Here is a 25588-nt window from a genome sequence, read left to right on the forward strand (position 1 = left end):
TCAGTAGTGTCGATGCAGCACTGAAGGCTTGGAGGATTCCTGAAGAGCTGCCGATTTTCAGTCCATGTTCAAAGACTGAAGAAACTGGTTACTGATATGAAAAGGGAAAACAACAGCCGTGTGGCACTCTTTGTATGATTTTTAACCTTTTGTTGTTGTTATTTATTCACCTCTGCTCATGAGTGATAGAACCTTTGCTGTCCTGCAAACATTCAAATTTGAGCTGGAATATACATATTGTCTTTAATGCTAAGTAATCGTTATAAGAAGAATAGAATAATAATAAAATAAACATATTAAACAAACAGACAAAATCCATACAAAGTAAAGAAGTAATTGGTAGGACTTAGAGTTCAAGCAAAGCTAGGAAGAAAGAAAAATCAATGAAGCTAAAGATTTTTTTTTTGTGCCTTCAGATTTTATACAGCAGAATAATGGTTCCAACTGTGGTTTACAATGCCTTGCACTTGCTAAGCTAGCAGTATACAAAACTGATCTGTACTAACAGCTCATAAATATGTTTAGATGTTAGAAACTGTTTGAGAAGTCATCAAAGTATTATATTCATAATGGTAATAACTAAATAACAATGTGAATATGCTTGATATAACTAAACATACATTTAAAAGTATTGAAATGGTGTTTTAGTTCCACTTACATTGCTGTAATAAAACACTCTAGAAAAAAAAAAGAAACTTGTGAAAATATGCATTTGGCTTATACTTTTATATTATACTCCACCAGGAAGGAAAGTCAGAGTGGAGATTTAAGTCAGGAAGCATGGAGGGACAGTGCTTGCTGGTTCATTCTCTGGGATTATTCACAGGTTCATGCTTAGATAGTTTTCTTATATATTCAAGAATCGCTTGCACAGAAACTTTCAATGATCAAAGTAGATTAAACCTTCTTACATAAATTAAGACAATCAAAATACTCTTCACAAGTATTTTCATGGATCAACCTAATACAGTCAAGAATTTCTTCAAGTGATTGTAGAACATGTCAAGTTGACAGTTAATGCTAACAAGAATGCTCCATCTTCTATCAACTTGATACACAAACATATCGCTTTAAGTGATTTTTTTTTATTCTTTGTCTATAAAGTTTCATATTAGTATCATAAAATGATCTTGAACAAGCTTTGTCAAGTGAGTCATTCCTCTAAATGCCATTCACCTCTGCCACCATCAAGCCTAGCTCTGGACTTATGGCTCGTGAACAAACTTTGCCTCACCTAGATCAAACAGTGAATGCCCCTGCATTTGATGGCCTAACTCCTATCATTCACCTTCTTCACTGGCCCAAACTAAGGCAGGCTCATACCAAATACATAACCGAAGCAGTCTGCATGCCCAGATCATTGCCAAAACACAAACTATATGAAAAGCTAAAATAACAAAACTTCCAGCAAATACACTAATACTATAGAAATATTCTCTAATGAAATGGTCTAGGTGAACCTCAGGATACAGAATTTTAAAAGAAGAATTGTAACTTTAATCAAAGGATTCAAAGACTTAAATAACGTGAACAAGTCATTGAAATTAGACAGAAGATAAAAACAAACAAACAAACAAACACCTGAGTTGTCACAAGAACACAGATACACAGTTGAATAAAATGATGAAGATAGCTCAGTATTTAAAACTGAATTTAGTAAAAATATAGAAATATTGAAAAGAATTCAAGTTGAAAATAATAAGGAATTAAACATCTCACTAACTCAATTAGACAACTCAGGAAAAATTCTTACATTTAGAATATTGACTATCAAGACTAAAAGGTATTATAGAGGAATTGAAGAACTCTTTTTAAGTATACTAGAATTATGTTACAAGTTGAAAAGAACAAGTTTTTGGATTGTAATTATAGATGAAGGAGAAGAGATGAAGCCCAATGTGATAGAGATCATTAAGACCATGGAATAAAACACAAGACATACCTATACTGACACAAGAGGCACAAAGAACACCAATAGACAAGATAAAAAAGAAATTCTCCATGGAATATTATACTAAAAATTTTAACACACAATACAAAAGAGGATGTGGAGAGCAGCAACAGAAAAAAATCAACAAGTCTCATATAGAGAAAAACCCATCAAAAATAACAGTTGGTTTTCCAGTGAAATGATTAAAAGGTAAAACAGGTTTTAGCAATGAACTCTAAGTTCTAAAAAAATCACAAATTCCAATCAATACTACAATAGCTACCCCCCAATATCTATCAATCATAGTAGAAGGAAAAAGAAAAAATGTTTCTATGATTAAAACTACAAGAATTTATGACCTTCAAAGCAACCCCAAACAGAATTATTGAAAGCAATATAACAGACTGAAGAGAGGAGTAAGTGTTGCCAGAATACTATGTAGACAATAAATGAAAATATAATTATTGAAATACAAACTATAACTATGGACACAAACCAGGACAACAAAAATAGAAAACCCCAATAAAATGACTCCAGTCAACACAACTTTTTGATAAAAATTTTATATATCAATGAGCTCAATGCCCTCCCCCCCATCAAAAGGCACAGTTACTTGAATGGAATAAGATGCAAAATACATTCATCTGTTCTCTATGAGTAATTCATTTTAGTTTAAAAGAGAGACACCACCTTAAATTGAAAGGATGGAAAAAGTATACCAAGGAATTGGACTGGAAAGCAACAGGTGTTGCTATATTAATATCTGACAAAATGGACTTCAAATTAAAACAAATGAAATGAGATAATGAAAGATACTTTATTTTAATAAAAAGAAAAAAATAATCAAGAATACATCACAATCCTAACTGAATATGTATCAATATGTGATGTGCCCAATTTCATGAACTGTGTACTACTGGAGATAAAGACATAGACAGAGTAATAGTTAGCATTTCAATATACTGTTTTAATGAAGAGACCAGTTATCTGGATAAAACAATACCAAACAAACAGAGAATCATCAGGATTAAATGAAATAATATACCAAAGGGAACTAACATTTGGTTATTTGCCAGTACACAAATAAATTACTTAATGATACAACTCAACAGTTTTGAAAAAGAAGCCCAAATCCAGTAGTTAGTATTAATTAACTATTCATTAAATCAAAAGATAAATTAATGAAATAGATACAAAGAAAATGATACCAACAATCACTTAATCTAAGATCTGGTTCTTTGAGAAGATGAACAAGACCAGTAGTCCCATGGCCCAATTAAACAAATGAAAGATAAAACCCAAAATAATATGATCAGAAGTCAGAAATGTTACAAGAGATGTGGGGAAAAATCATAATATTATGAGAAAATACTTTTTAAAATCTATACATCATTATTTTAGAAAGCTTAAAAGAAATGAGTGAAAATTTTAAATACATCCAAACCACAAACATTAAATCAAGAAGGCATAACATTTTAAAGACACATAATAAATAAATAGACAGAATCTCTTAAAAAGCTGCGAGATCAAATGAAGTCCAGGCCCAGATGGATTCACACTATAGAAGGATTCTTTCAGACTTTCAAGGAAGATCTACAACTAATACCTAATTTTTTTTTCAAAGAAAGAAGGAAATAGAAGGAGCTCTCCTATATTCTTTCCGCAAAGCCTGTAATAAATGCTGGCAAGGACAAACACACGCACACACACACACAAACACACAGACACATAGAAAAGGAAAAATGAAAAGGCCAATATCCATGATGAACATGTGTGACTTAACCCAGGGCTTCTCTGAAGGGCTGATTCAACATAGGTAGAATGATAAATGTAATGAATTCTATAAATGGACTCAAAGACAAAAATCTGAGTAGAATCAGAAAATGTCATTATCAAAATTCCACATGCTTCATGAAAACAGTTCTAGAGTGAGTAGGACTAAAAGGAACATACCTCAACATAATAAAGGCTAAATATTACAAATTTACAGCTAACACCACCCTAAATAGAGAAAAACCTGAAGCAATCTCATTAAAATCAGTAATGAGTCGGGGCTGTCTATTAGCTCCACTTCTTCTCAAAGAGTAATCAAAGCACTAGGTAGAGCAACAAGACATGAGAAGGAAATAAAGGAGTACAAATAAGAACATAAGGAGAAATCAAATTATCCTATTTGCAGATGATGTGGTATTATTATACTTGAGAGATCCCAAAAGTTCCAGAAAAAAAAAAATGTCTAAGAATGATCAAAGATTTAAGCAATGTGCAAAGTACAAAATCAACTTACAAAACTCAATTTCTTTATACCAGCACATACATACCAAGAAAGCAAACATGGATACATTATCATTTATAATAGCCCTAAAGTAAGAAAATAGCTAGAAAATGCCAGAGAAATGCAAGATCTACAATGAAAACTTTAAACTTCTAAAGGGAGAGATTGAAAAAGACATTGAAAGATGGAAAGATGGATTCATAAAAAAAATAAAATAATAAAATTTGAAGGTAAGTAGATGGAACTAAAAAAGTAACCTGTTTTAGGTGTCCCAAACCTAGAAAGACAAACAAAACATGCTTTTATTTTGGATGCTAGCTCTGAATTTTTAGGTGGGAGTTAATAACTTGGAGCAACTGTAGCTACTAAGAAAATAAAATGAAACCATGCGTTAGAGGACAGGAACAACAGAGTGGAGAACAGTTGAGCACAATTATTATAAAGGGTAAAACAGGAACGATATATAGAGAAGACTTATCTGGGAAGGTGGTTGGGAAGTTCGCATAGAAGGAGAAGGAAGGAAGAAGGATAAATAAGATTAAGTATCTTTTAACAAGCAACATTGTTATTGTTACTTAATCTAGAATGTAATTTGTAACAGAGAAGGGTTTGTATGTTTTGAAAAGATGTTTTGTTTTAATTCCAAGTGTGGGATTTTATTTGGGCTATAGTTTGTCCACACCTGTTACTTGTCATGTGCAAGGAGTGATCTTTGGCAGCTGGTAACAGCTTTTCAAGTGATGCATGGAAAGGGGTGAGGTCTAGGACTCTGAGAATACAAATATGAGGTTGAAAAAGAGCATGTGGTGATGTTCTGGAGTGGCATTTGGTGTGGCATTCAGTGTTGGTTTATGGTGTGGAGAAGTCTGGAGAGACTAGAGAAGGTGTGGTGGTTTGGAGCAGAAAAATGGAGAGAAACGCTTCGGGGGACAGCAGCATGGAGGAGAGTGCTAGGTGTGTCTGCAGTTGACTGAAATTGGTACAGAGCCTTAAAAGTACCACTTGACCCTAAATAGCTGGGAGAATTAAAGGGGTCTGGGCCCCCTCTACCCACTAACACTTTTTCTCTCCTACTTAAGGTTGTGTGTGTGTGTGGGGGGGGTGATGGACAGCAGGTAGAGACCTAAACATCCCAAATAAAGTAGAGTTAAAAAAAAAAAGACTGCTACAGGTTACTTTCTGCTATAGTAATTAATTGACAGATAGATAGATAGATAGATAGATAGATAGATAGATAGATAGATAGATAGATAGATAGATAGATAGATAAAGTTTATGTATATGTGAATGTTTTAAGTAAAATTACACCAATTGAGATAACAATGCTTTCTCATAAAACCATAGACTATCAATCAAAAATCTCAGTGCTGGTCAAGGGGAACTTTCTTTTAAGCCAGGAGAATCCAGAGACCCCCAAAACAATTAGTTTTTTGCCATTGTTTTGTGCCTTCCAGGAAGAGAAGAGAAGTCGCTATTGCTAGAGATATCACAAACTTTAGATATAGGATTTAGAAGAATAGATCAAAGTCTGACCCAGAAGCCTCACTGTGGACAAGCTCTCTAAGTATCTGCAAGGTGTCAAAAGAAAATAAATCAGGAGTCCTATCCAGTTGAATCTGCAAGGAACCAAAGCAATGACCAACATGGCAAGATATTTGAAAAGGTCTGTTAATAACACTTAAATTCTGGGGTAACCAACAACCATTTATTGGACTTAAATTCCACTTAGTTGGAAGAAACTCATATCTGTGAGTAGTGAGGAGATGGTCCCTAGAGGAGAACTTACTACTGTCAGTTTCCTAAAACAGTGTAAAAGCATCTAAATCATAATCCTTTTATGTCACAGGCCATGCAGAAAAGGTTGTGATAAACAAGTGAGCTTCCTGAATGAAGGCCACCATTTTTGTACAACTGCTAATGAGTGTGCCGTGCTGAGGCATGAACCCTAGGGATTGTCTCTGGATTGGGTCTTGCTGCTGATACGCCTTTCCATGCTTGTAACTGCTGTATTTTTTCATACAGTTAGCATGATATGGCTGGAAGTGAGGAAATCCTCCCTGCCTATGATCTGGTGTGATTGCTTCCTGAGTATTTACCCACTCTGTTGGGCAGATTTCCTGCAGTATCAGTATGAAGATGTACTTTCATGAAATAATGCTGTTTAGATGAATTTATAATTCTGTAATTCCTGATAATGATTTCATAGAAGTCCCGATTTGTTTTAAGTAACTTTAAACTCTTCCTACATAATTACAAGGCTGCATATGCAAGTTCTGTGAATCTTCATCTGTCACCAGAACATAAATTTCACTAGGAAGAAGAACAGTATTGAGGTAAATTTATGATCTAGAAAAACTTCACTCTAGAGTAGGAGATGAGATCTTGAGTTTCGGTATGTACCATGATAACTAATTTAAGCTATACAGGGCCTTAGAAATAAGACATAAAATACATGACTGTTTCATGGTAAATCATTTTAAACCTATGACATAAAAACTATTGCTTTGAACTACTGCTTATGGAGTGGAAGATACACAAAAATATAACTTTGAACATATAATTAGCTTGTGCAATGAAAGACAGATAAAAATATTACTCTGAACTTCTAATGAACTTGTGGAGCTGAGACAAATAAAAACTGTTTAGTTAGGTGGCAGCCTTAATGGAAAGACATGTAAACAATTATCTTGTAAATCTGTAAACCATGCTAACCAAAAACCTTGTTAAACTATGGCATGAAAAACTGTTGCTCTGAACTTACAACAAACTTGTGTAATGAAGTGATAGATAAGAAATGTTTAGTTAGGCATGAATAATCAATTCTTCTGCTGTATTTCCCTCTAAAATGACTTTATCTGTTACTGTGCTAATTGCTTTTATGACAACAAGATAATTTTTCTTCTGCTATAGAGAACATTGCTTTAGAAGGTATATAAGCCTAGGACAATGAAAGTTGGTTGGGGCTTGTGGGGTTTGCTCCATCCACCAAATATATGTCTGTCTCTTTGTCTGTCTATCTCTGTCTCTATATATGTATATGTATATGTGTGAATTTGTTAATGTTGTTGGAGCCACTTGAATTTGCTCCATCCATCCAGTATGTGTGATGTGGTGTGTGTGTGTGTGTGTGTGTGTGTGTGTGTGTAGGGCAATTGTTGGAACCTCTTGGATCCTGCTCATTGGAGCTTGCTTTTCAGTGTTTGGTTCATCCATCCAATTATATATGCCTGTCTGACTGTCTGCATATTTGTATGTATGTATGTATGTATGTGTATATGTATGTATTATGGTATGTATGAAACTGGTAAAGCCTGTTGGAACTTGTTTGTTGGATTTGTTCTGCTTTATTTCCTGAGAGTTTGTGTGAATGTGATCCTTTCCTCTTTCTCTTTTTATTTTTACCAGTCCCCAAAGGGTTAAAAGAGTTCAGAGTCTCTTGCTGGTCACAGAGAGCACTAGATAATTAAGTTTAGAACCCTTAGAGAAAAGTCTGATGAGTGATATTTTGCCAACTCTATGCCCATTTTCTCAGTGTTTTTCACCTGACTGTATTAAAGCTCACCTTCAACACTTTTATCCTCAGATAAGTGCAGCTCTTTCCCCTCCATCAAAGAGGCTCCCCCCCTTTTTTTTTTATAAGACAGGGATCACCACAGAAAGCCATAACTGGTGAAAATGAAAATATCAACTGACCATGGAGTTCTTAACTCTAATTAATAAATTTACAACATAGTCCTTACACTTAAGACTGAGGGACTATTATTAAAGAGGGGAAGGAAAACTGAAAATGCTAAAGAACTAGGACATTTGATATAAGTCTTTCCTTAAAATAACAGGAGGGAAGGAGCAAAGGAGAGAAGAGGGGGAGCTAGATAAAGGAGGGAGGAAAGAGAGAAGGGAGGTAAGAAGAAAAGGAGAAGGAAGGAAGGAAGAGAAAAAGAGAGGTTAGGAAGGAGGTGATGGTTGGTATAGATGTGGAAGGAGTAGAGTGGAGAGGTGGGAGGGTGCATATGATGAAAATACACTATGAAAATGTCAAAGGCTTTATAAAATATGTTATTAAAACATAAACACTATAAAAATGTGAAATTTTTACAGGTTTTTTTTTTGTTTCACAAAATTTTCTCATGTTTTGAAAGTGTATAGTCTCCTCACAAATCCAAAGTCCTACAAAATAAAAACTAAGTTAATACTTCTTTTTTCTGAAAAGGAAAACCCTTGCTATAAGAAAAATCAGACTTTAGCGAATCCAGAATCAAGTAGTGTGGATCCAGAACCTGTAGCTCAGTGTTGCTCATCTAGGACTCACTTATTGTATAGTGTTTGACCTCAAAATGGCCTTAGAGTATTCTACAATTTGCCACACTTCTGTATCTTTCCAATCTGCAGCCTACATTTTTATTTCATGCTTAGGCCGTTCTTGTCTCCACTTCATACTTGCTTCTATCCTTGGTATACATTTCACTATTCTGGCATAGCCAATATCCTGGGTTCTCCACTGCAACTGAGGTTGCACTTCCACCAACGCCCTTTAAGGACTTCTCTATAGATACTTTGCCTTGATCAATTTCTGTGTACTGACCCTAAGGAAATGCTTCTCAGAAGATTGCACTTCAGTGTTGCTGATCTCTTATTAATCGCAGCAGATTTTTTTTCAGATCCAATTGATCAGCATCCATTGTCCCAAATATGCATGTAAAGGTTTCACTTTAATGATACTGACCTCTTGTTAGGACAGCTGTTTCTTTAACTCCAACTAATCAGCAACCACAGATTGTTAATCCAAAATATTACACAAACAGTTCCAATAAAGTCTTTGTTTCCTCACAAGTTAGGCCTCTGCCATTCACATTTCTCTCACACAATAGTGCATTAAACTCTGAGCAACCAGTGGGTTTTTGTTTTTGTTTGGTTTGGTTGTTGCTGTTGTTTTATAACTGAAAGCTCAAAAAAAAAAAAATCCTTCACAATTCTCCAAAAATGTAACCCAAAGGATTTAAAAGCCACATGACCAGGTCCATCACAGCATCGGACCAATTTCCTCCTGCAAATTCCTATTCTAGTTTGATTTCTGTTCCTGTGATCAAAGCATTTGATCAAAAGCAGTTCAGAGGATTTAAGGTTTTATTTCACTTTATATTCAATCCATCCCTGAGACAAGTCAGGGTAGGAACTCATTGCAGGAATATGGATTCAAGAACCACAGCAGAATGTATTATACTTATTCACTGGCTTTCACAGGCTAATAATTTGCTAGCTTGCTTCATTTTTGAAGATTTATTATATTTTTAATTACATATATGTTTGTGTACCTGTATAGAGGTATGTACACATGAGTAGTACTACCTGCTACCTGTGAAGGCCAGAAGCATCAGACTCTCAAGAGCTGGAATTACAGGTCTTTGAAAGTGAACTGAAGTCCATGCTGAGAATCAAACTTAGATCTTCTGTAAGAGCAATATGCTCTCATAACAGTTGACCCATCACTCCAGACCAATGACTAGAACTATTACATTTAACTTTGTGTCTGTGAAAGTAGGCTGGGCTCTCTTACATCAATGATCAGGAGAATTCTCACAAACTTATCCAATAATATGGTCTCAAGCCACTGCTTGCTTGTTTTTAAGATGCAACAAAAGGCCACAAGCACAGAAATGTTGGCAGGCTTTAGAAGCTTGAACTGGTAAGGAAATTTGTTTTCTCTCAAGCCTGCAAAAAAAAATGCAACCTAAAAGTTTTTATTTTAGCTTAGTAACACCTGCCTGACTTTTGAAAAATAGAAATGAAAGAGAGTAAACCTGATTAAATTTTTAATTTCATTGTTTAAGCTATAAAGTCCTTGCAGGTTTGTTACAGCAATAATAAAAAATAATGCTTTGATAATATTATGATGATCAATAACATTTACTAAATGCTTATTATGAGCCAAGTATTATTCTATAATTAAGAAATAGTGATGAGAACAATCACAACTATATAATTAAATTTTACTAAGGTTTTAAAATATGACACACATTAGTAATGTTTACTTTTCTGTTACTGTTGTAAAACCTCTAAACCAAAAGTGACTTCTGGAAGATTTCATTTTAGTTTATATTTTCAGAGTGATAAAAATTGTTCACTTTTGGGGAGGATGACAACAAGCAGAAATCATGGTAGCAGGAGCAGGAAGCAGAGGACTCACATCTTCAATCTCAAGGAGAAAGCAGTGAGCATGAACTGGATATATGAACACTCCAAGGCTGCCTCCAGTGACGGACTTCCTGCAGCATGGCCACACCTCCTAAACATCATCAAACAATACTGGAAACCAAGTATTCAAATCCCCAAGCCTGTAGGAAGCATTTCTCATTCAAACCACTATAGCATAATTCTAAAGTTGTCACATAGCCTAATTTACTTAACCATTACCATAGCCCAATAAAATTGAAATTATTATTAGTATTTTATGATTATAAAATAATCATAATTATTATATGATTATAAAAACTGATTAGAAATAAAGAAAACAAAATTGTAAAAGATCACAAACCAGTGCGATAAAAGGATGGAATTATATCTTAGCCAGGTTTTCTATATTAGATATTTTAAAAATAGAATTTATTTTTGAGAAGTTTATAGACAAGTTCTATATTCACATTATTTCCATCCCACCCTTCCTTTCCCTGCCATCTAACTCTTCCTGTGTTCCCCCCTCATGTTTAAGACTTTTTATTCTATAATTATTATTGTTATATAAATGTACTCTCTTTTTAATTGCATTATTTTAAAAACATTAAGTCATATGGGATTTTTATAGCAGCAACAGAAGACCAATACTATGGTGTATGTGTGTGTGTATGCATGTATGTGTGTTTGTAACCTACAAGTCAATTCAATGTTGGCTGTGTGTTAGGGGCTAACCACTTTACAGTAGAGTAAGTTCTTACCCAGAGAAAAAGTGATTCTCTCAGCGGCCATTGACTGATGATAGCTCTTATATTAGGGATTGTAACTTTGTATAGGAAAATTTCCCTATACACGTTGGCATGTTAGCTGGTTTTGCCAATATGCAGTCCCAGAACTTAAAGATAAGTCCCTATTGCTGAAGAGCCCACACAGTTAAGACAAAAGGACTTGAAGAAAATGAGATGAAATTAAGCATAAGTATTTTTTGTGGTGACTAACTCTCATAGATTCAATAATTGCCATGCCAACTGCCAAAGAAGATAAACAATCATATCCTGCTGAATCAACTATGAACCACAACAATGACTAGCCTGGTAAGGTATTTCTAATGGTTCAACACTGGTATTTTTATCTTGAGAGTCATCTACAACTGTCTAATTAATAAAGTCCACTTCATATGGTGATTCATACCTGGTCCAGTAAACCTAGGAAACCATTACTGGCAAATGAGGTGAAATAGCTTAGAGGAGAAAATATTATTGCCATGTTTCTAAAGCAATATTATTTCCATTTGTCTTCTAAATAATTACCTTTATACACAGACATGTGTAACCCTCATCCCTCATCAAAGCCACTTCTGGCAAAAACTGGAAACAACCACAGAAATCTACAACTGGTCAAAATGCAGAAAATAAGTGTGACTGTGGAGTGCCCAGGACCAATTAATCCATTTGCAACATATCTCCTATGGCTTAGGAAACATCACTGAAGAGGAGGTAGAAAGACTGTAACAGCCAGAAGACAGTATCTTCTAGATAGGCTAGGGATGCTGTATTCATGATAGTGTAAAAAAATGTTTGCCTAAAAAATACACACAACACAAACATTGATATAAATTAATTATTAACACCCTCAAATATGGCACTCATGACAAAATTAACCTTTCAATGTTTGAATCTTTATCTCATCGATTTTGTTTAGTTGACAGTAAGGACTGATAGTATAGAATTTGAGAATAGTACAAAGCTGTTCTGTGATTAAGATTTTCTCCTTTTTTGACAGTTTTCTGAACTGAAGATTTTCTTGAAAAATCAATAATCATAGTAAAGCTGCTATATTTCTCATGGTTCTATCTTGTTAATAACAGACTTCATCATTCAAAATATAGAAGTATGTTTTTTTTTTAATTTCTCTCCCTTTTTCCTGATGATTATTTAACTACCTGGGCCATTGTCTATAAATTGATTTTCTTTAAGATGCATTTCCAGAGACTCATACTCCAACCAAGTACCATGCATCAAGATAACCTAGAACCCCTGCAATTGTAGCCCCATGGCAGTTCAGGGTCCAAGTGGGTTACATAGTAATGGGAAGAGGGACTGACTCTGACATAAACTGATTGGCTTGTTCCTTGATCACCTCCCCCTTGAGGGGCAAGCAGGCTTACCAGGCCACAGAAGATGACAATGCAGCCATTCCTGATGAGATATGATAGACTAAGATCAGAAGGAAAGAGAGGGGGACCTCCCCTATCAGTGGACTTGGGAAGGGGCATGCATGAAGAAGGGGGAAGGAAGGTGGGATTAGGAGGGGAGGTGGGAGGGGTTTATGGGGGAATACAAAGTGAATAAAGTGTAATTAATAAAAAAAGATGCATTTACATACCAATATCATAATTTTTAACGTCAAAAACTCTACAGTTTATTTGAATGATCATCACAAATGAAAAATTATAGTTTTACTCAAAGATTTTGATCTTGAATATGTTAGGCTTCTTATTTATTAGAAAATGTAAAGAAAAAAAATTCCTTAAGAAATTCTCAAAATAGTTGACCTTTCCAAGCAGTCAACCCCACTGCTCCATCCTTTGATAATCTACATTTAGAAAATTATTATGGGGGGGGGGAAGATGGCGGTGCCTGGAGAACACTGCATCTGAGAAACAGGACATTTTTTTGTACAGCGACCAAGAGACTGAACTCTGGGCCTTAAAACAACAGCGATCCTGTTTCCGAGGTGAGAGGAAACCCCCATGGCATAGGAATCAGTCGGGTCCACTCTAAGGTCACCCAGCCAGAACCCAGAAGAGATCCCGGGTTGCACAGGCACTAGGTGGCCAGACCAGAGCCACATGCCTGCATGTCCTAATCACCTTCCCAGGCTGATCGGTGGGCACAAAAACACCAGAGACTGGGAGTCCCAGTAGCGAGAAAAACCCAGGGGGAAGGAAGGAAACAGTACTGACTTGGGTCACCCAGTCTTTCCCTGGAAAAAGTCTCGTAGACCAGCGGGTATGAGCTGCCATCATTGGCTCCAGCCACAAACACAAACAGTTGCTGCATGCCAGCTTTCCGTCACAGACAGAGCTGTGCGCCCCAAGGCAACAGAGACTGGGAGTCCCTGTTGGGATAAAACCCCACAGGGAAGGAAGGAAATAGTACTGACTTGAGTCACCCTGTCTTTCCTTGGAAAAAGTCCCGCAGACTGGCAGGTGCAAGCCACCATCACTGAACTGGGCTCCAGCCTCGGACACAGACATTTGCTGCGCGACAGCTCTCCAGCACAGACAGAGCTGTGTGCCCCAGGGCACCAGAGACTGGGAGTCCCTGTCAGGAGAAATCCTCACAGGAAACGAAGCAAAGGAGACGGATTTAGGCCACCCAGTATATCCGTGGAAAAGACTTCACAAACTAGCCCAACCAAGGGATCTGCTGTGCACCAGATAGCCAGCTCTTACCAGGAGAGCAGAACCCACCCACAAGAGATTACCGATTGGGTACTGGGGCACAGAGCCCCAACCTCAGAACTACAAAAGCCCGGAATCCTGGAGATCAATCTTCCGATACTGCTCCAAGGAGCAACCAGTTATCCCTAACAAAACTGACCAAACCACAGGACACACAGGTTACAGCAGCAGATCACTAAATTTACAGCAAGAAGCCAAGAAGCAGGGCAGCTATCTTCAGGACTTCTCCGGGTGAGAGGAGAACCCTCTCAACTAACAAGGACCACAGTTACCACTCAGGTCTCCATGCTTGAGGTGAGCAGTGGCAACTCCTGAAAAACACAGACCATCCAATGACTGTACCCAAAAAGCTGAGAAGACTTCCTTCAGGAAAAACCATCTTCCTGCCAAGGGGATTCTCTCCAGCACAGGATTCCAGGAACCACCAGAAACTAAACCCAAACACCTAGGATAGCCCAATGGGCAGAGGCCAGCATCAAAGCTCAACCAACAAAAGACAGAGCAATATGGCATCCACAAAATCCAGTTATCCAGGGGCAAGTAGCCCTGGATACACCAGCTTAATTGAAATTCAAGAAGATGACCTAACATCTATGCTCATGAAGAAGATAACAGAGGAAACAAATAAAATGCGTAAAGACCTAGAGGAAGATAAACTCAAACAGATTATGGCCATCCATAAAAAAATAGAGGAAGATAAAAACAAACAGATTATGGCTATCTGTAAAGAAATACAGGAAGTTGCAGCCAAACAGTTTGTGGCTTTAGAGAGGAAACGCTTAAATCACTGAAAGAAATAAAAGAAACAAAGAATTGTTAAAACAAACAGCTGAAAGAATTGATGGAAAAACAGGAAAATACAGCCAGACAGGTGAAGGAAATCAAGAAAACGGCTCAAGATCTGAAGATAGAATTGGAAAAAATTAAAGAAAACACAAATGGAGGAAATTGTGGAGAGAAAGAACTTAGGGAAGAAAACAGGAACTACAGAGGTTAGCATAACCAATAGACTACAAGACATGGAGGAAAGAATCTCAGGTGTGGAAGATACAATGGAAGAAACAGATGTATCTGTCAAAGAAAATGTTAAATCTAAAAAATTCCTGACACAGACTGTCCAAGAAATTAAAGACAACATAAAAAGACAAAACCCAAGAATAATAAGAATAAAGGAAGAAGAAGATTTCCTGCTCCAAGGCTCAGAAAATATTTTCAACAAAATCATTGAAGAAAAATTCCCCAACTTAAAGGAGAGGCTAATAAGAATACAAGAGGCCTACAGAACACACAATAAATTAGACCAGAAAAGAAAATCCTTCTGCCACATAATAATCAAAAAATACACAACAAAGAAAAAAATACTAAAAGCTGCAAGGGAAAAAGGCCAAGTAACATATAATGGCAAAAACATTGGAAACACACCTGACTTTTCAACAGAGACTATGAAAGCCAGAAGAAGGGCCTGAACAGATATCATGCAGACCCTAAGAGAACACAGATGTCAGCCCAGGCTACTATACCCCGCAAAACTCTCAGTCCTCATAGACTGAGAAAAGAAGATATTCAATGACAAAAAGAAATTTCAATAATAACTACTACACACAAATCCAGTGTTACAGAAGACACTAGAAGGAAAAATATAACCCAAGAAAACTAGCTACTTTCAAGAAAACACAGGAAATAATTAACCTCACTACAGTAAAACGAAAAGCAACCAAGCACACAACCTTATGACTGCACCCAACATCAAAATCAAAGCATCTAAGAGCCACTGGTCATTAATCTCACTCAATAACAATGGACTCAATTATTCAATAAAAAGACACAGACTAACAGAATGGATGCGTAAACAAAACCCAGCAATCTGTTCCATACAAGAAAAAAACCTAAGTCACAAAGATAGACATTACCTGGGGGTAAAAGGTTAGAAGATGCCTTTCCAAGAAAATGGACCCAAGAAGCAAGAAGGAGTAGCCATTCTAATATCTGATAAAATAGACTTGCAACCAAAATTAATAAAAAGAGATGGGGAAGGACACTTCATACTCATCAAGGGAAAATTCCACCAGGAAAACATCACAATCCTGAGCATCTATGCCCCAAATACAAGGGTATCCACATTTGTAAAAGAAACATTGATAAAACTTAAACCACACATAGATCCCACGCATTAATAGTGTGAGACTTCAACACCCCACTCTCAACAAAGGACAGGTCAACAAAACAGAAATTAAACAAAGAAACAATGTCTCTAACAGAGGTCACGAATCAAATGGACCTAACAGACATTTACAGAACCTTACAGCCAAACACAAAAGAATTTACCTTCTTCTCAGCACCTCATGGAACCTTCTCCAAAATAGACCATATAGTTGGTCACAAAACAAGCCTCAAGAGATACAAGAAGATGGAAATAATCCCTTGTATCATGTCTGATCGTCATGGAATAAAGCTGTACCTCAACAACAACAGAAATAGCAAAAAGCCTACACACACAGAGAAAATTAACAACTTGCTACTAAATGACAGTTGGGTCAGGGAAGAAATAAAGAAATTAAAGTCTTTTTAGAACTCAATGAAAATGAAGACAAAACATACCCAAACTTGTGGGACAGAATGAAAGCAGTACTAAGAGGAAAGTTGATAGCATTAAGTGCCTTCAAGAAGAAATTCGAGACAGCTCATTCAAGTAACTTAATGGCACACTTAAAAACACTAGAAAAAGAAGAAGCAGACAAACCAAAAAGGAGTAGACGGCTGGAAATAATCAAACTCAAGGCTGAAATCAATCAATTAGAAACAAAACAATTCAAAGAATCAATGAAACCAAGAGCTGGTTGTTTGAGAAAATCAACAAGATCGACAAACCCATAGCCAAGCTAACTAAAAGGCAGAGAGACAGGATACAAATGAACAAAATCTGAAATGAAAAGGGGGACATAACTACAGAAACTGAGGAAATCCAAACAATCATTAGGATTTACTTCAAAAGGCTATATACCACAAAATTTGAAAATCAAATTGAAATGGACAATTTTCTTTATCGATTTGACTTACAAAAGCTGAATCAGGACCAGATAAATAAACTAAATAGTCCTATATCCCCAAGGAAATAGAAGCTGTCATCGAAAGTCTCCCATCCAAAATAAAAGCCCAGGACAAGATGGTTTCAGCGCAGAATTCTACCAGACCTTCAAAGAAGAGCTAACTCCAGTTCTCTTCAAACTATTCCACAAAATAGAAACAGAAGGAACATTACCAAACTCATTCTATGAAGCGACAGTCACCTTGGAACCTAAACTTCACAGAGACTCAACAAAGAAAGAGAATTTCAGGCCAATCTCCCTAAGGACCATTGATGTAAAAATACTCAACAAAATACTTGCAAACCTAATACAAGAACACATTAAAGATATCATCCACTATGACCAAGAATGCTTCATCCCAGGTATGCAGGGGTGGTTCAATATATGGAAATCCATCAATGTCATCCACCATATTAACACACTGAAAGAAAAAAAAAAAAAAACACATGATAATCTCCATAGATGTTGAAAAAGCCTTTGACAAAATCTAACATCCATTCATTTTCAAAGTATTGGAGAGATCAGGGATACAAGGCACATATCTAAACATAGTAAAGGTGATATATACCAAGCCTATAGCCAACATCAAACTGAATGGAGAGAAACTTAAAGCATTCCCACTGAAACCAGGGACAAGACAAGGCTGCCCACTCTCTCCATATCTCTTCAATATAGTGCTGGAAGTCCTTGCTAGAGCAATAAGACAGTTGAAGGAGATCAAGGGGATACAAATTGGAAAGGAAGAAGTCAAATTATCACTATTTGCAGATGATATGATAGTATATGTGAGTGACCCCAAAAACTCTACCAGGGAACTCCTACAGCTGATAAACACCTTCAGCAAAGTGGCCGGATACAAAATTAACTCAAAAAAATCAGTAGCCCTCCTGTATACAAAAGACAAAAGGGCTGAGAAAGAAATTAGGGAAACAAAACCCTTCACAATAGCCACAAATGACATAAGGTACCTCGAAGTAACCCTAACCAAGGAAATCAAAGACTTGTATGAAAAAAATTTCAAGTCTCTGAAGAAAGAATTAGAAGTAGATATCAGAAGATGGAAAGATCTCCCATGCTCATGGCTTGGCAGGATTAACATAGTAAAAATGGCCATCTTACCAAAAATAATCTACAGATTCAATGCAATTCCCATCAAATTACCAACACATTTTTTTACAGACCTGGAAAGAAAAATTCTCAACTTCATATGGAATAACAAGAAACCCAGAATGGCTAAAACAATCCTCTACAATAAAAGATCTTTTGGAGGTATCTCCATACCTGATCTCAATCTGTACTATAGAGCAACAGTTATAAAAACTGCATGGTACTGGCATGGAAACATGGTGGATCAATGGAACCTAACAGAAGACCCAGAAATAAACCCACACACTTATGGACACCTGATCTTTGACAAAGATGCCAAAACCATACAATGGAAAAAAAGATAGCATCTTCAACAAATGGTGCTGGTCTAAATGAATATCTACATGTAGAAAAATGCAAATAGATTCATACTTATCATCCTGCACAAAATTAAAGTCCAAGTGGATCAAAGACCTCAACATAAAACCAGACACAGTAAGTCGGTTAGAAGAAAAAGTGAGGAAGACTATAGAACTCATTGGTACAGGAGACAACTTCCTGAACAGAACACCAACAGCACAGGCTCTAAGAGCAACAATCAATAAATGGGACCTCATGAAACTGAAAAGCTTCTGTAAAGCAAAGGACACCGTCATCAAAACAAAACAACGGCCTACAGATTGGGAAAGATTCTTCACCAACCCTTTATCTGACAGAGGGTTAATATCCAGTATATATAAAGAAATAAACAAGCTGAAAAGCAGCAAAGCAAGTAATCCAATTAAAAAATGGGGAACAGAGCTAAACAGAAAAATTTCTGAGGAGGAATACCGAATGGCAGAGAAGCACTTAAAGAAATGCTCAACCTCACTAGCCATTAGGGAAATGCAAATCAAAACAACCCTGAGATTTCACCTTACACCCATGAGAATGGCCAAGATCAAAAACTCAAGTGACAACACATGCTGGAGCGGTTGTGGAGAAAGGGCAACCCTCCTCCACTGCTGGTGGGAATGTAAACTTGACAACCACTCTGGAAATCAATCTGGCACTTTCTCAGACAACTAGGAATAGCGCTTCCTTAAGATTCAGCCATACCACTCCTAGGCATATATCCAAAAGAGGTGCAAGTACACAATAAGGCATTTGCTCAACCATGTTTGTAGCAGCTTCATTCATAATAGCCAGAAGCTGGAAACAGCCAAGATGCCCCTCAACTGAAGAATGGATGCAGAAATTGTGGTGCATCTATACAATGAAGTATTATTCTGCAATGAAAAATAAGGAAATCATGAAATTTGCAGATAAATGGTGGGACCTGGAAAGGATCATCCTGAGTGAGCTGTCCCAGAAGCAGAAAGACACACATGGTATATACTCACTCATATAGACATATAACACAGGATAAACCTACTAAAATCTGTACATCTAAAGAAACTAATCAAGAGAGAGGACCCTGACTAAAATGCTCAATCCCCATCCTGATAGGCAAAGAGGATGGACATCAGAAGAAGAAGAAAACAGGAAACAACCTACGAACCTGCCACAGAGGGCCTCTGAAAGGCTCTGCCCTGCAGACTATCAAAGCAAATGCTGAGCCTGATGGCCAACTGTTGGGCAGAGTGCATGGAATCTTATTTAAGAAGTGGGAAATAATAAGATCTGGAGAGGACAGGAAACCCACAAGGAGAGCAACAGAACCAGAAAATTTGAACACAGGGAACTTCCCAGAGACTCATACTCCAATCAAGGACTATTCTTGGAGATAACCTAGAACCCCTGCACAGATGTAGTCCATGGCAGTGTAGTATCCAAGTGGGTTCCATAGTAATGGGAAGAGGGACTGCCTCTGACATAAACTGATTGGCCTGCTCTTTGACCATTTCCCCCTGAGGGGGGAGCAGCCTTACCAGGCCACAGAAGATGACAATGCAGCCACTCCTGATGTGATCTGATAGACTAAGATCAGAAGGAAGGAGAGGGGGACGTCTGCTATCAGTGGACATGGGGAGGGGCATGTGTGAAGAAGGGGGAGGGAGGGTGAGACCGGGAGGGCAAGAGGGCTGGGTTTATGGGGGGATACAAAGTGAATAAAGTGTAATTAATAAAATAAAATTAAATTAAAAAATTATCATCTTTCAGAGAAGCAATATCCAGGAAATGTGAGACATAAAAAAACAAAAATATTAGTCTAAAGATGTCAGTTAAGGCATTAGGTTTATTGGGCATTGTGGAACATGTGTGTAATCCCATTTGTAAGGTAGGGCAGGAGGCTTACCTGTTCAAGACCATCATGTTTACATGGTGAGACCCTGTTTTTTTATGTGGGAGGCACATCAAGCTTGAGGCCACTACTGCAAGCTGACCCCAACTTCGTCATTCATAGTCTTTATGTCAAATATTGATAAAGCATGTACAATATGCCACTCTTATAATAAGTGCAGGGATGTGTGTCATCTTTTGAACAATTCTTTTTCTTTACTAAAGAAGATAAAGTTACTGAAAGAACCAAGCCTGACCTCCACACCACCCCAAAAGTCACCAGTCCCATGAACTAGGCCATAGATCATGAATTCCAGAAAGAAGTTAGTGGAGTCCTCTTCCCAAGGAAGATCCTGGAGAAAACTCCATAATGTTTAACCATCACCTCTGATTCCAGGTCCCACTGATTTGCCTTTGCAAATCAGTGAATACCTGAAATTTTTACCCAGGTGTTCTTTACAATAGGATGAGTAAAACAATTACAGTTTGGCTTGGCCCTCCGACCAAACATTTTCCTCCAGATACCCGATATTTGCTAATTGTCAATCAGTCATATAACTGCCAAGCTGGAATTCCCTGAACTTTGATGTAACCCTAAACAAAAACCTGTCTCTCCCTGGGCTGGAGGCTCTGCACTCAACCACTACATCTGTGAAGGTATGGGCTCCAGCTGCAGCTTGACCATGTAATAAAAAGACCCTACTGTGTTGGCATCAGAATCAGCTAATAAGTGGTGTTTGGGGTCAGCGAGACTTGGTCATAACATCTTAGGGGCTGGTCCACGATCCTCAAGACCCCGAAGGCCTCTGAATCAAAGGATCCAGGACTGGCCAGTAAATATCTTGTCTATATCTGTCTGACTGTGTAGGTCTCAGAGTTCCTCTAGGTTCTGTTTCAGGCCTCAAGGCAAAATTTGCAATCTGTGTGGTCAGGAAAGATTAGAGCAGATGCACTGGAAAACCGTGGGCCACAGGGGGCCTAGAATACATCATAGACCCCTTCAGAGGGGACAGATGTGCCACTGAATTCAATAAGAGCTGATAGAGCACCTCTAGTTTTCTGTGATTTCTTGATCTGTGGTAAGACTGTTGGGATCAGCAAGCAGGCACTTCCACGGGCAGCCTCTGGGGCCTGACAGACCGGTATCAGGCATTTGAAAAGACACCCAGACCACCTGCTGACCACCTGGAACCACCCGTGCATGCTCTGGATCACCCTATAAAGAGAACAGGACTCCCCCTTCTCTGCCTCGTCTCCCTGCGACCCCTTACCCCTCTTCCCTAATAAACCTCCCATGTGGAACGATCTCGTGGTGTGATCCGTGAACCCGTGTGTAACCTCTACAGGCACCTAATTCCTAACAAAGACAAGGTGGATAGCTCCTACTTTTGGTTTTCTTTCCACAGGACAAACAAGGTATGTTGCCTGGCTCTGTGTGTGTCTTTTTGGTTGACTGCCTTGTCTGTCACTGCCTGACTGGCAATATGGTACAGACTCCTTCTAACCAACTAGATTTAATTCTTGGCTCATTTCCAAGAGGCTCAAACCATGCCCCACAGGCTCTGGTGATGGCAGTGGTGAGGAGATACCAAGGGATCGCTACAATATGGAGAGTCCCAGAGTTGATGCCTGAGCCACTGTTCTCATCTCTGGTCTGGCAGAGCTTGGCCAATGCTCTGGTCTCTGGAATGGCAGAGCTCAGCCTCTGCTCTGTCCTCTGGTCTGGCAGAACCACTGTTCTGAGTTTTCTTTTTTCTTCTTCTTTCTTCCTCTTTGTGCGCATTGTACCTGTACATTCATTTCTTGCATTCTGTGTGTGTGTGTTTGCATGCGATGGTCTAAGTAAGGCTGGTGACCAAACAGCTGTGCAGTATGGTGACTTTGCCTGCCCCATGCTACAAACACTATGAGCTGGGGCAACTCTGATCAGAGTTGGTAGCACGCCTCTAGGCAGGACAGGTGGGAAACAGCCAGGAGTGGGTAGGAAGCACGAGCTCATTTCTACCTGGGTGGTTCAGAAGACCCTTTTGGGGAAGATGGCTAGGGGAGGGATGGTGTAAGCAGCAACCATGGCGTGGAGCCATGTCCATCCCAAGGATTAATGGCCCTGGGCAGCAGCTCTAGCTGAAATCATGGGGCAGAAGGAGCTTGTGTCACTGCAAAGAAAGCAGCTGGTAGAAGCCTGGCCTCAGGGAGAAAAAATGGTGAACTTCCATCATGGTGGTGCCCACTTCTCTTCCGTGAGTCAGCATGAGAGGACAGAGGCGAGGAGGAAAACCAAGGAATGACTGCAGCATGTGGTGCCCTGGACAACACTCCTGCCAAGTTCCAAACACCTTCACAGATTCAACAGATAACAAAATGCTTGAAATTGCAGCTGGATGAAGTAAGAAGAGTTTTGTCTGTCTATTTTAAATGTATGTAAGGTCATGACATGTTTATTTCTGATACTAAATGGTTAATATGCTCTATCTGTCTTAGTTATACATTAACAGTTATTGGTTATACATAAACAGTTATTGTTTAAAGTTTAAATTCAAAGTCTTGTTTAGAACATATATATGTGTGCATATGTGTTAGTAACATATAGAGAAATACAAATGCTTTTAAATGGCAACCATGTGACTTGTCATGTGCTGTGATTCTGCCATCTTGAAATTGCCATGTGGTGTGGCATAGGACAAAAATATTATACAACTTCTTGGTCATAATGAATTCTATTTATCATCTTATATTCTTTTAGACTAAGAAGACAAGTCTCATTTTAAATTGGTATTGATTTTAGAGACTGAACTGTTTACACTGGTAAAATTTGGTTTTGACATTTAAAATTAAAACTATGTTTGAAGGCTATGAAACATTTTAAAGTTTATCAGATAATTTGTAATAATGTCTATATGGATTATATATATTTATATATATAATATACATACATATTATATATATATAATATGTATGTATGTATGTATGTATAAATCAGGATTGTGTTTTTGAGGTATTCTGTGTGATTCAACCCTGGTTTGTGAAGGTCTGTTTAGATATGAAGTATGTACCTGGCTGCCAGTTCCTGAATGAATGGATTAATGCTGTTTCTTTCTGGTATAGGTTTGGTATGGCCAGAACAGTTCAAGTACAGTTTAAAACTGTTTTTTACTGTTCTATTATGCAGTTTGTTCTATTATATAGTTTGATTAAAATGTCAGAACTTGGTCACATGAAACTGTAAATGCTGCACAGTTCTATACTTTGGGAGGTGGCAACGCATGATGGCTATGTTTTAAATTGCCCTCCACAGCCTGTAACAACATGTGGCTGGCCACCCTGTTGGTTCAGGGATGAAGAGGATGCAGCCATGGTTTTACTACCATCTTTGTTAAGAGCTTCCAGATCTGTTCAGGTCCCTGTTTAGTGCTGAGTGCAACTTCTGTCCTTTAACCTTGTTGCTGTTCAGTCTTAATAATGTGGTGTGGTAGGATCAGCAAGATTTGTCAGCCCCTCTACGAATTGTATGATTTCAAGTTTTGCTTTGATTTTAGTTCAGAAATATATTTAAAGTTATGCTAGTGACTGCAGTTGGTTACAAGATTGAGCTTTACCTAGTCTCTTGTTTATGGTTTAAAGGTTAAGCCTAGGATGGGTAACTACAAAGTTTGCTTATATAGATCTACTAGAAATAAATATGGCCATACAATGCTTAACTATAGACTATGCCAGAATTAGAGATTAAAACATTCTGTTTTACAGAAACTCATATGCTGGCTCTCAAGCTTATGAGAGATCTGTGGAATATGACATTTTAACATGTATAAGCTTAATATAACAGACAGAGCATCCCAAAATCATGGCAGTAGCTCCCCAAAGTCTCCAAGAAGATTTGGGCACAATGACAGAGGACTTCAGCTCTGGATTGTGGTATGATAACCACTGGGCTAGATTGCCCCAACTGGCCCACTACTATGGCCCAGCCTAAACCTGACAAAACTGTGGACACCCGAATAGTCATTGTTCCATGTTGCTGAAGGCACAGTGAAGTCATACTCTCATGTTCTTCTTTTGCACAGAAAGAGTTTATTATTTACTGGGCCTGATGGCCAGCCTGCCTCTGATTGTGATGCCATGAAACCACAGGACCCAGGGACAACTGCCTGGGTGGTGGACTGACTATTCATCTCTGTCATTTTGATTGGCACACAGATTCATTTAGCTTATAATTTATCCTTCTCAGATCTCTGATCACATTGATGGCTAAGCTAAGCTAATAGTAGCTTTGCAGTTAAAGAGCTGACAATGAGATCCACTGTTAGTTCATTGGTCGATTCATTAGCGAGTTAGAACTACTAGGTATTAGATCTCTTATTTAGAAAGGAAAAAAAGGTTTGCTTGCTCACAGGCTTCATATTAACTGTCTGTGTCTTACAGTGAAAACCTGGATAAAAAAAGGAAAGTTTATGTCAGGTCTGAGGATATAAAATTTAAATAGTAAGTATCTAAAAAATTGAGGCTCTAAAGAGATGTTTCAATGTTAATAAATGAAAAGTTATGAAAAATAAAACTCTTAAAAGGTGTTTTAAAGCTGGTAAATGCAAGGAAGTTTGGAGGGTATATATAGGTATTTTAAAATTGGTAAACGTAAATTGTAACAAGTGTAAGGGTCTAAAATGATTTAAGGTATGTAAATGCAAGTTGTGATAATTAGAAAATAATTTAAGGTATATTAAATATGAAAGATATTTTAGAGTTCTCTCCCCATTTATGCTATTGTTGTACTTATGTTGTTATTAGATTGCAAATGTTCAGGGTTTTGACATTGACCAATAGGGTTCTGAAAAAATGATGGGGCCCTGACTACTTACTATTCAGCCGCATGCTCGATTTTAATTTCCCTTTCTTTATCTTCTGGAGATAGACTTAAAGGTACTTCTCATCATGCTAAAAACATCCCTGCCTAATGTGTATATCTCTGACCCCAAAGCCTTAGCTTTTACTAGGTCTTAATGGCATAAGTCTACTCCTGCTGTCTTTCAGACACCTGTTATCTGCTCTTTCTAAATGAGTATACCAGCCTGATTTTTCCCTTGGTCTGGGGATTCCCCACTTTCCCTAATCACTAGGCAAATTTTAACTTCTGTCTCTAGTCTGAATTTGTCTCAGCAGATTTTCACCTGGATGACAAGCTCCATTCAGTGATAATCTATGGATTGCACGCTGAGACCTGGACTTGCTGAAAGTTGAAGTAAACCAGTCCAGCTGAAGTGCTGGCTCCTTGTCTCTTCAACTGGCTCACTAGTTAGATGGTTTCGATAAGTGCCCCATTG

The sequence above is a fragment of the Meriones unguiculatus genome, chromosome X, assembly GCF_030254825.1.
Source record: "Meriones unguiculatus strain TT.TT164.6M chromosome X, Bangor_MerUng_6.1, whole genome shotgun sequence".
NCBI lineage: Eukaryota > Metazoa > Chordata > Mammalia > Rodentia > Muridae > Meriones > Meriones unguiculatus.